At 39.0% G+C, this 12,561-nt stretch overlaps 1 protein-coding gene across 4 annotated transcripts in view; it reads right to left on the reverse strand.

Moving 5' to 3' along the window:
- SPO11 (SPO11 initiator of meiotic double stranded breaks) overlaps window positions 1–12,561 on the reverse strand; it is a 51,241-nt gene that overhangs the window by 26,366 nt on the left and 12,314 nt on the right. The gene's annotated exons all lie outside the window — the stretch shown is intronic.

The following is a 12,561-nucleotide window of genomic DNA, read 5'->3' on the forward strand; positions in this document are numbered from 1 at the left end:
GTCAGTGGGTTTCACAGATATTTGCTGACAGCAGAGGAAGGTGAGACTCAGGATCTGGAGATGTTCCATTGCAGGCTCTAGATGGGTGTATTTCCTAGGGCACACAGATTCTTTTGCCCATTTCCCCGTTACCCTGTCCCCCCAACCTATTCCTGTCCCAACCCTCTCCCTTCTTTGCTCCTCATCTTGGTCACTTTGTCCTCAAGTAGTCAGTCCCATTTCTACTCCACGGACTTCTCATCCCAGTTCCCATTTGTTTGCGTAGGCTGTCCTAATCTTACCATCTGGACTCAACCTTCCAGTCCAAGTCTGCCCCAGCTCCCAGTGTCCTTGCCCAGCTACTGGGGCTAGCAGAGTGGGGTAGGGTGGAGCACAGGAGAGAGAGGCTCCCTGCTTTCAGTTCTGGTGTGAGGAGCTGGCCCAACAGTGAAAGTCCTACTCAGCCCTGTGGTGGATCATGCCCAGTGCAGATGGAATCTTTGGAAATTTAGCTCCAAAACTCTCTACTGAGCATGTGCAAAGTATGATTTTTCAAAGATTTATAACCTGGACAAATATAGGCAAATTTTCATGGAGATGGCACATCCCTAACACAAGGGCCACCCCCTGCCAAACTTCAAGTCTCTGCTGCTAAGAATGGAGTGCTTCTCAAAAAAATGTTGCCAGAATTTGTTAACATAGACAAAACAATATTTTTCCTTTACCTCATTCTTGGAAATGGTGAACTATTTTAACTAAAAATTTCCCCAAAAAATCAGCCTGAAGCAAACATCTAGTATGAACAATTTCTTCCCAGATGGTTAAAGTTTGGCAAAGTTATAAGCAACAAGTTCTTATAATGGGAAATGTTGGATAACCTTAATAATAGGCAGTGCTATCAGCCTCAGCTATAATTACTACTTTTATTTTTTTAAAGACTATATTGTTGTGAGGGTTTAAAGAATACCAATAGAGTCAGCACTTCTAATAAATACTTCAAGTCTACACATTATGATGAAAGCACAAGAAAGAGTCTGTTTTGCAGTTGAATAGACATTTTTCTGACATGTAAATAATATGAAAAATTATCCAGATATCCTTTGGAGAAGACACTAAATTGTGTCTTCTCCTGCTTATCGCATTGATAAGCATATGGCACTTGGATAATCCAAATCATAGAATATCAGGGTTAGAAGAGACTTCAGGAGGTCATTTAGTCCAACCTACTGCTCAAAGCAGGACCAATCCCCAGACAGATTTTTACCCCAGTTCCCTAAATGGGCCTCTCAGTGATTAAACTCACAACCCTAAGTTTAGCAGGCCAATGCTCAAACTACTGAGCTATCCAAATGATATGACTAATGTTCATTCTCATAGGTGCTGTTCAATAAATACCTGTACATAAACTGGGCTCTGCCATCAAAGGGATTATGGATGAATTACAAGCAAGCAATCTCCCCTTCTCCCCCACCAAATGGCTGCTACAGTTGTCTGCACAGTGAAGGCTGGATCCAAACCCCTTTAAGTAAACTGTGGAAGTTTTTCAATTGCTTTTGAATCAGGCACTAAATGTTGTAAAAATATTTAATTCAGAATGTCTTTTATACCTTGTTCATGTCACAGCTTGAATCTAATGATCAGTGATTGAGCCTATCCCCAACAACAGCTGCATCATTTTTGTCTGACTTCAAAACATCTGAAATATTTTGTTCCTTTGCTATTTTCCTTATGTTAGCCAAATCCTAAAAAACATGCCCGCTCAAGTGTGATTTGCTCTTTGAACCCACAGTTCCAGGTGCTGTGTATTATAGATTCTTTGGGCCAAAATCTGCTCTCAATTATACTCATGCCACGCCACTGAAGTCATGGGTGTGACCCAATTGACAGTAACAGGTATAACTCAGGATGGAATTTAGACCCTTGTTATTAGTCACCTAATAATGCCTAGGGAAGTGAAGTAAAAGGATGATGTAGCAGTCTACACTGACACTGGGCACTATGAGTCTTACAAATAATGAGCTAGGTGGGGCAGTTGATTAATGCACTAGCTTTTCATCCCTGGAAATCTAGACTCAAATCAGTTTTATTCACCATTTAAAATGCATTTGGTGATTTTAGCCTAGTTTCTAATGTCAATTAGTCCACACTACAAAACCACATACACATGCTTTTGGACAAATGGCAAGCTTTTCTTTAAAAAGTCATCGGGCTGAAATAAAAGGGATTTAAAATAAAAGATTAGGAGAGAGAGAGTGTGGGGGTTAGGGGAGGAGAGAAAACAACTTCATTACATTTAAGAAGGACTTCATCCCAAACTATGGTTAATCAACTTGTTTTGTAAATGTTCTGGTTCTAGTGAGTTGGTTAACATTAACAAGCTTTTAAAATTAATCTCTGATGGGTTTTCTACATTTCCCTGCTGTGATGAAGTCTAAGTTCCTTTAAACTTTTTCATCGACCTCTTATGTGTGTGTAGGTCACTCTTCTCTGTTTGCTCAGAACAAACCCAGATGAGTCAGATGGATGTATTGTTGTGAGCCACCTTTCATATTTGAGCATGGAGGAAGATATAACTTTTACTTCTCATTTGGCAATGTGGATTGCTAATGAACTTGATTCCTGGCTCCATGGGTCTGCTTCCAAACAACTTTTTGGCTCCTGGATCTGGACTGGGCTCTGAAAGGTGTCAAGCCAGAGAAGCCCTGAGGGCACCCTGCAGCCAAAAAGAGCATACAGCTCATAGCTATGGGAAGGTATTAAATAAATATTCTGTAAATAAAATTACAGTACCAGGGAAGATAAAGGCAAATTACTAGTATATAGTAATAGAACTCTCTCTAGCTGACCTTAGTCATACAGAAGAGAGCTCAGCCACATGTTAGGGCCTCAAAGGTTTGAATAAAATGTACTTACTATACTCTGTAAGGACAAAGCGCTTTGGTCCAAGTTTGGAAGACTGTGGACTAAGTACTTGTCTACACAGGGAAATTGATGGGAATAGCTATTGCGGAATAAGATATTCCACAATAATTCTCTGTGTGTCTCCTTGTAAACATTCTAGTATGGAATAAAAATAATTTTATTCTGGAATAATTTGTTCACGCACAAAGCACATTAATTGTTCCAGAATAGAGTGACTTTTATTCCATAACAGAGTGTCCTTATGGGGAGCTCTTCTGGAATAGCTGTTGTGAGATAGATAGATAGATAGACAGATAGATATTCTGGTCAATTTCCCATGTAGACAAGTGCATAGGGGCCATGTTTACACTAGGAAAAATATTTGTTTTTACAATGAAATAACTAACAGATGATAGCAAATACAGGCAGGGAGATAGTAGTCTTACCTTGATGTGTAGCTGGTCAAGGACCTTTATTGAATTTACTAAAACAAGCTATAACAGTATAATGTACTGAAAGCAATTATATTGGTGTAAACACCTTTATACTGGTATGAACACCTTTATACTGGTATAGCTGTATTCACATTAGGAGAATACACCAATTGAACTAAATTTTTTTTTCTAATGATTTTGTTAAATCAGTGCATAAGCTGTGTGTTGACAATCCAGTAAAGAGAATAAAGATTTGTAATGCAGCCTCTGACTGAAGGATCTCACATCTCAGCAGTCAGTTTTAGGATTACTTCACACAAGCTGTTAGGAATATGGTGTCAAATAAATACACGTTAATGCCATGTTGCTGCAAAAGCCTAGCTTCTTCTGTGTTTGGTTGTTTAAAAGAGATACAATATTTAACTGAATATGGTGTAACCTATGTTAAGACAAACCACATGGTCTAAGTAGTACTGTGTTGTGTACAGTCTATAGTTATTTTGGAATAACTATCAACAGTTAACAGTTTGTAAACAGACAGATGCTTGGAAAATCAGGCAGAGTCAGTCAGTTCTTTGTAGCCTTACAGAAAATGAACCAGAAGCTGGCAACAAAAATGTGTTATAATAAATTGATATATGCCATCAGAGATACCTCTTCCAGTATAAGAATATTCATTTGTGTCATAGACAAAGTTGATAAGCAGTAGGTGATTCTAGTGCCCACATCATGAATGCTTTCTTAAGAATCTGATAGCACATGTTAATTTATTATAAGACATTCCATTTGTTTTCTGCAGACATTCTTCCGTATATCTTTAAAGCTTCCCTCATTTTTTTGTGCTGGAATCTTTCCAAATCTGGATCATTCCTTCAATGAGAGTTCTGAATGATCTTGGAATGCCAAACTGGGACCCTGGCATGGCAAAGAGAAGTCAGAAATAACTGGGGCAGTGATGAGGTTGGTGAAAATGCTATATAATGCCATTATGTGCATTTGTTCTTAGATAATCATATATTCAGCACCCTCTCCAACTAATCAGACTGCAGCTTTTCTTCAAGTCACTTAATAAAGTTTGATGTCCCACCAGAAGGATAACAAACATCCCCATCAGCCAATCCACATTCCCCTCCGTGGAGAGCTGAGAGATAAGATCATGGTCTCAGCAAAATTATAGAACTCTCAGAAGTGAATTAGGAAAGCGAATTTCTAACCCTCTCATTTTACCTTCAGGTCGCCTCATGTTAGCGATATAACAAAAACAAATAATAGCCGTTGCCTACCAGTCGTTATTACACTACATAAGTTGTTCCGTTTTATGAGATAGGAACAGGAAGGAATTATTTATTTAAATTTAAATACAGTTGATTTTCTAGATTTATGTTGCAGGCATACTATTAGTTTGTTGTTCATCAAACTGGTTTTCTAAATGCTCCTCCATAATTGAGTTAATGGGTCTTCAGTCTCATTAAACAATATGGGTATGAAAGAAATTATGATTCTACAGTTCATTGCGGAAAGTGTTCAGTAGGCACTTCTGATTCCAACACATTACAAATTTAAACAAGAGTGCTCTAGAAGACTGGTGAATCTTGAATGATGGTTTAATAACAGTGTAATAATTTATATAATTTATGTTCAAAATGTATGTAAATAGCATTTGTCTAGTATTTTTATCTGAATATCTTTAAGTATGCTGTAACAGTGAGGCACAGAGAAGCTAAGTGACTTGTGCTAAGAGCTGCCCACAGGAAGCCATTTGACGTACATAAAAACAACTCTAATAACAACTTTTCCAAAGTCACTCAGTGAGCCAATTTCAGAGCTAGAATAGAATCCAGGTCTCACAACTCCCTTGTTCAGTGCTCTGTCCACTAGACCTTGATGCTTTCCATAATTCTTACTAAAAGAAGTATGATGAAGGGCCTAAATTGGAATCCAGCTCACAGTGGCTTGCTGCAGCATCTCTGTATGCTTTTCTGAAGTTGGAACCCCTGATGTTCTACAATACATTAGAACCAGTTTCCACGTTAAGGCTGCAAACACTTGTACATGATTAACTTTATTACTGTGAATAGTCCCATTGACTTCAATGAGTCAATGTGGATGCAGTTATACCACTATAAAGGTGTCTAATACTGGTATACTTTATGGGAAAATGCTATACTGGTATTAATACCTGTATACTGGCATAATCATGTCTACATTAGGGTGATAACACTATAATTAGTCCAAAAAATAGTTTAAAAATAGTGTACAAAAATCACACTCCTAACCCACATAGTTATACTGGTACAAAACTATGTGCAGGCCACACCTAAATATCTGCATGATTAGCAACCAAGGTAAGAACATTTTAAATAGAGCTGGTCAGAAATTGGAATTTCCATTCTGGGAAAAATTAAGACATTTTGAAAGTTGTTTTTGTCCCAAATCAGGATGAAAAATCAAAATCTTGAAATATTTTGTAGAATCGAAATTCCAAAATATTTTTATTTAGAAACACTGAAACACCTTTACCAAAACAAAAGGTTTTGATAATGTCAAAATGTTTCATTTCAATAATGATGATATATTTAATTTAGATCAAAACCTTACAATCAGACAAAAGAAGGTGAGCTAACACCTTTTATTGGACCAATTTCTGTTGGTGGTAGAGGCAAGTTTTGAGCTTCATAGAGCTCTTTCTCAAAAAACATTATAATGCAAGTCCAAATGAAATAAAACAAAGCAAAACAAAATATTCTATATTGATTCTGAATAATTTAGAAACTTTTCCTGTAAAAATTTTCTTGAAATCGACACATTCCCACATTCTTGGTTTTTTATTTGTTTTTTTTACAGTTTCATAGATATGAAATCACTGTATATGCACAAAGTTTATTTCTTCCTTCCACGCAGGAATAATATTCCAGTATATCCCCCGTTTTTCAAAACTAACTACATTTCTTTTAAAAAAATGATTTGGTGTAGGTTCCCTCTCTGAAACAAATATGCCTGCCTCCCCAAACTGCAGTGCTCTTATATATATATATACACTGTATTTGATTAACTTTGTCAGAAGACTCTGTCCTGCATGTTGACACAAATCATTATCCATGCTCTTCTCTGACCTCCTGCCATGGATCAAAATGCTAATATGTTCAGCCCACCAACATCCTTGTCTTTACATAATTTGCTTGCAGCCAACTTCGGAAATTAATGAGTATCTTTCTATCATGATCCAATACCCATCCCTCTCCCGAACACCTGATGGAAGGATTAGATTTGGTTAGGAAGACCTCCCAAAAGTTACAGGTATCATAATTTGCTTGCAGCCAACTTCGGAAATTAATGAGTATCTTTCTATCATGATCCAATACCCATCCCTCTCCCAAACACCTGACGGAAGGATTAGATTTGGTTAGGAAGACCTCCCAAAAGTTACAGGTATCATATGTACAGGAAAGCTGGAAGATAGATTAATCATACTTCCTCCCACCCCCCGCCGCCAAAATAAAAAAAAAAACAAAACAAGCATGGCTAAGAATGTTATAAAGACTTGCAGAAAGACAAGGTAGGTTAGGTAATATATTTTATTAGCAACTTCATTACTTCATCCACCTTGTCTCTCTAATATCCTGGGAACAGCATGGCTACAACTACACTACATAAAGACCTGGCCATTGTGATGTGCTCAGAGGATTTTGGGTGCTAAGCAGTGAAATCAAAAGAAAATATACATATAAATGAAAATAAATTAACAACTAAGAGACAGAGGGAGATAGAGCATTTTACATGGTTTTTAAAAGCATTTTGAAACACTGAAAGCAATGCTATTAGTTACTGCAAAAAAGTAAATGTTAGATTTACACATAAACGTAATAAAATGATCATTAGAATAATTCTAAGCAGCAAGAAAATTATACCACATCTTTTATCTGGAAGGTTTCTGAAGTGCTTTATAAACTTGGATCACTCATGCACCACTGATATGTGGCCACCTCTGGCATGAGGTGTGGAAGTAATTCCACTCCAGTAACACTACACAACTGTTTCTTCGAAAAGGCAGTAAAGAGCTATTGTGTGGGAATTAGAGCTTACAGAATCATGGGGCCAGATTGCCCCCTCCAATGGATAAAACTAATGGTTGCAGGGGCAAAAGGATAGGAAAACTGTGAGGATCTGCTCAGGGAGAGAAAATCTGTGGGAGAAATGGTGGAACGAGTACTGAGAGAGGAGAAATGGGGCTTCACATACGCACAGTCACAAGATTGGTGCCTAAGTCCTTTCATGTCACTGCTAGGGAATCAGAAGGGGGTGAGGAGCAAAGGGGAAGGTGAAAAAATGAAGCAGGAGAAAAACCAAAGTAGGAGGACAAAGTCTAGAGATTGGCAGACAGAGAAGACGGGAAGCCTGAAATAAGGGAAGTGTTGAAATGAGTGGGAGAGACAATGAGCAATGAGTGTCCTATTATTTGCTGAACAGAGTAAAGTACTGTAGAGGACAGAGTATGGGGGGAAATGGTGATGTGCCTTTGTGTATGTGTGTTTTAAACTAGCCGCTTTAGGCTGAGGACACAACCTTAAAAATGTCACTCTCCTTTCCCCTCTATGCCTTTCTTCTCCTCCCTTCCCATTTCTTTACTATTTTTTTTTCTGTTCTTGCCTTATTTTTGGAAAGAAAGAACGCATGCAAGCAGGAAAGAAAATCAGTGGAGTCCATGTCTCAAAGATTCCAGGGCTTTCAAATTGCTTTCCAAGCCTTCCTTTTATTCTAGCAACATATCTTTCTTGGGAGACCCTTGCCACATCTGCACTTTACTTAATTCCATGGTGTAGAGAGAATTAATACTGTTCCTACCAGCGTTGGCCAGAGAACAGAGGCCATAAGATGGTTTCGGTCACTGATTTTTTGTAATTTGAAAAAAAAAATCAAATATTTGAATGATGCCCAAAGTCAATATTTATGGGGGGATGAAATTGGCAGGAGAGCTGAATCTTTATTGCCATGTGAAAGAAAACTTCACATTTCATAAATTAAGTATTGCTTGTCTCAGTAAAAGAGGAGCTTGCAGAACATATGTTCAGATTCTCCTTCCTTTCCTACTCATCTGACAGGGAAATTAAATACAAAATTCTATTCTCCCTCTCCCCCCCCCCCCAACTTTGCAGCTCATGCAGTGTCATATTGAAACTAATATTTAAGCAAAGGGGAATCTTTAGTTCTTTGAAAATAGGTATTTGTTTAAACATGATACCTGATATATTTGTAATAAATATATTCAGCAATATATAATCATTAGACATGCTGTCTTCTACATGCAGTATGTGATAGTCACCGTAAAAGGCTGTTTTGTGATATAGGTATATTGATCTATGTTTTATGATATCATCCAATGTTTGAACATTTATTTTCCTGGTGTGGCATTCCTGGGAGTTCATCTCCAAATACTAAGGTAATCAGTTTCAGTCTGACCTAATGAAATACCTCTGTACTTTGTTGGAACATTAAAAGAACTAATATAACATTTCACAATCTGATGGCATGATTGAAAACTTTAATCAAACCCAAAAGGTCAGTTCACTAAACTGATATGCCATCGTGGTAGTGCATAAAGTATCTACATTCCCTAGACAGAGATGATATAGAATTTAACAGCACATTTGCTGTGTTTGCCTACCTCTCGTTTCCTTCTGTTCTTTGGTATCATTTCTAATTTAGGGCTAGATTGTAAATACAGTCTGGTGTGTAAAAGGGGAGGCATGTACCTGCACTGTCCCAGGCAGATCAGGGAGGGAATGATGACTCTTGGTTTGTGATTCTGGACCAATGTGTTTATTCCATTGCTATTAGATTCAGGGACAACAAAGGTGGCTGGATTCCTCCAAAAAATTAAATGCACTGGAAAATGGCACTCTGTATGGGTGGAGCCCTGCAAAACCATACTTTCTGTCTCTGATTTTTTTACCTGGGCCAGTCCCCCAGCTGAGTTAGGAACATCAGAACATAGGTATTGCCCTATTGGGTCAGAACAGAGGTCCATGTAATCCAATGTCCTGTCTCCAACGCTGGCCAGTACCAGACATTTCAGAGTAAAGAATAAGAGTTCTGTAATGGGCAGACATGGGATAATCTACCCCCTCTTCCCCCCCACACATATTAAGTCTCATCCTGATCTCTAATACTAGGTCCTAAAGCACAAGGTTTAATGAGATGAGTTTCCTGTGCCTTTCTTAGGAGAGAGGAGTTTATGTATTGACTGTTCAGGGCAGCAAGGCAATGGGACTCAGAAACATGTTTCTGTTGAGACGGAGGAATAAGAGAAAAAATATAACTTTTATCCCTACAGTTTGCCCTCTGGCCACCTGGGGCTTAGTAGTTTTTTGTTCTCCTTTCCCTCACCCTTATTGCTCTCCATGCCAATTGTTGTCCTAGAACAGTGAGCAAGAAAGGAGGCACACAGAGAGATAGACACCAGCAGGGGCACGACCGCTTAAGAGCCTAGGGCAAGGGAGGAGACGATCTGTTGCCTAGGATCCATGGAAGATTGTTCTTTGAGGCAGAGGGTAAGGCCTGGTCTACACCACAGGGTTATGTCAATGTAAGCTGCCTTGAGTTGACCTAGCTGTGGAAGTGTCTTCACTTAAATATGGCTCCCACTGACATCAATGCCTCTCTCCTCTGGTCTGGTAACACCACCTTCCTGAGCGATGTAGAGTCACAATCGATGTAATTAGGCTGATGCTGTGTCAGCGTAGACATGGCATTGCTTACATCGACAGTGACTGGCTCTCAGGAGCTGTCCCACAATGCTGCACACTAACAATACAATCAATACAAGCGCTCCTAGTGAGGTTGCACACTTGCCGACACAAGAAGCCAAGTGTGCATGCACACAAACAATTTTATAACTGTGATGGCTGTATGCCAACATAAGTTAGGTTGACATAATTTTATAGTATAAGAGTGGGTAGAGGGCTGGGAATGAAGTCCATATGAGGAAAAGAAGAGGTTGCTGTGCAAAGGGAACTAAGTCTTTCCCCCATCCACACACAGTTCAGCTCTGCCTCTGTAGCAAGATAGGAAATCAGATTCTTAAATTCATTAAAATATGGACAGATATGGCAAAATTTTACCTTAATTTACTTCCTGTGCAATGCCATTAACTTCAGTGCATGGGATCTGATGTGAGAATTTGGCCCCTAGGATGTTCAAACAAAGTAGCGAAATAAATAAGTAAATGTCCCATCATTTCACTTACACCGTTGGAGGAACCTTTTTGCCCCAGCTTGAAAAATAGCTTGGGTATGATTAAGATTAAACAGATCATAGAGATTTTGAGCTATATGTAAATTTCTCTGGATATTTAATCACAGGGGAAACAATGGAACAGATTTGCACAGCCTACTGGTTGACGACCTGCTCTGATAAAACTTGGCTGGATTGTAGAAGCCATTCAGAACCCATTCTTCTGGAATGTCTCATGGGCAGCTATATGGAGGAGAGATGCAGTGACTTTATTAGTATTTAGTCCTCCACCTCATGAAGGATATAGAATTGGTACACAAGAAAATAATCTGAAATGGCAGTTGAAGCTTTATCTATTTATTTCAAACCTTGAATATTAAATTGGCACAAATCTCCAAAATATATCGGATTAGGATGGGGAAAATCTGTGGGAAATCCTGCCTAGGAGTCCTACTATGTTCACAGACATGAAGTTTGGCTGTCCATCTTGTATAAGATAAAATGTTGGTTGGCACAGTGCTTGCTGTAAAAAAGCTTGAAGCCTGGGGCTTTGTGCCAGGCAATGACAAATTTAATTAATGGGGTGGATCTATAGGGAATGCAGAAACCTCTTCTCTTAGAAACTGTTGCAGCAGAAACTCACTCAGGCAGGCAATAATTTCTGCGGAAGTACTGTACTTTTATTTCTTATCTTATTAGATTTGCTTTGGTGTCTTGTATTGTTTCACTCAAGCAAACTTATTTCCACATTTTTTGGTTATGAATCATTACAGGATAGAAACTGGCAGATGAATGTGTAATTGTAATTGAAATAGTTATTTAAAATGCTAATGCTGTTTTTGTCCTAGGTCAGCACAGAAAATGAGATGATACATCTTCATACATTTACCTGGCAAAAGAATTTTAAATCAGTAAGATCTTAAATTAAAATCTTAATGAAAAAGTAAAAGAGCTGCCCTTGCACAAGAGCTTTAAGTGGGAAGATTGGGGATTTTTGTAAAATTTTTATTTGTTCTTTTTTTTACAAGAGTAAATAAGAAGATGACTTGGGGACATACTAGGAAAATAAGGCAAAAGATCCCCACATATAAATACAAAAAGGAGAGGAAAGCGCATTTTAGAAATTTGTGCACAGAACTAGGAAACAAACACTCTTGAGGTATATCTGTGGCTCAGATGCTAAGGTTTTGTCTACACTGGAACCTGAACAACAAAACTTTTGTCATTCAGAGGATGGGTGTGAAAAAAATCACCCACCTCCCCGAACAACAAAAGTTTTGCCATGAAAAGCATCGGTGTGAACAGCACTTTGTTGGCAGGAGAGTCACTCGTTGGGGGTGGAAGTTTTTTGTTGGTGGGAGAGCTCTCTCCACAGATAAACAGTGGCTATGTTATATGCCTTTTAGCAGCACGGCTGTAGCAGCACAGCTGTGTTGCTAAAAGGTGCAAAGTGTAGACCAGTGGTTCTCAAACTAGGGCCGCCGCTTGTTCAGGGAAAGCCACTGGCAGGCCGGGCCGGTTGTTTACCTGCCACATCCACAGGTTCGGCTGATCGCAGCTGCCACTGGTCGCAGTTCGCCGCTCCAGGCCAATGGGGGCTGCAGGAAGTCGCGTGGGCTGAGGGATGGGCTGGCCGCCCTTTCTGCAGTGCCCACTGGCCTGGAGCAGTGAACTGCAGCCAGTGGAAGCCGCAATCGGATGAACCTGCAGAAGTGACAGGTAAAAAAATTGGCCTGCCCCGCCAGGGGCTTTCCTTGAACAAGCGGCGGTCCTAGTTTGAGAACCACTGGTCTACACTTTGCACCTTTTGAGAACCACTGGTATAGACATAGCCTTAGTCTCTGTGTTTAAACCTCTACATCTATAAAATGGAGACATTAATACTTTTATTAATCTTTATCTCGGAGAACTGTTCTAAGCTTTAATTACTGAATATTTGCAAAACATATAGAAGATTATAAGTGCACTGCTAGTATTATCAACACTGCTGCACCAAAAACCATCCAACCGTTCAACC

Source organism: Gopherus evgoodei, chromosome 14 (assembly GCF_007399415.2).
Source record: "Gopherus evgoodei ecotype Sinaloan lineage chromosome 14, rGopEvg1_v1.p, whole genome shotgun sequence".
In the NCBI taxonomy this organism is placed as follows: domain Eukaryota; kingdom Metazoa; phylum Chordata; order Testudines; family Testudinidae; genus Gopherus; species Gopherus evgoodei.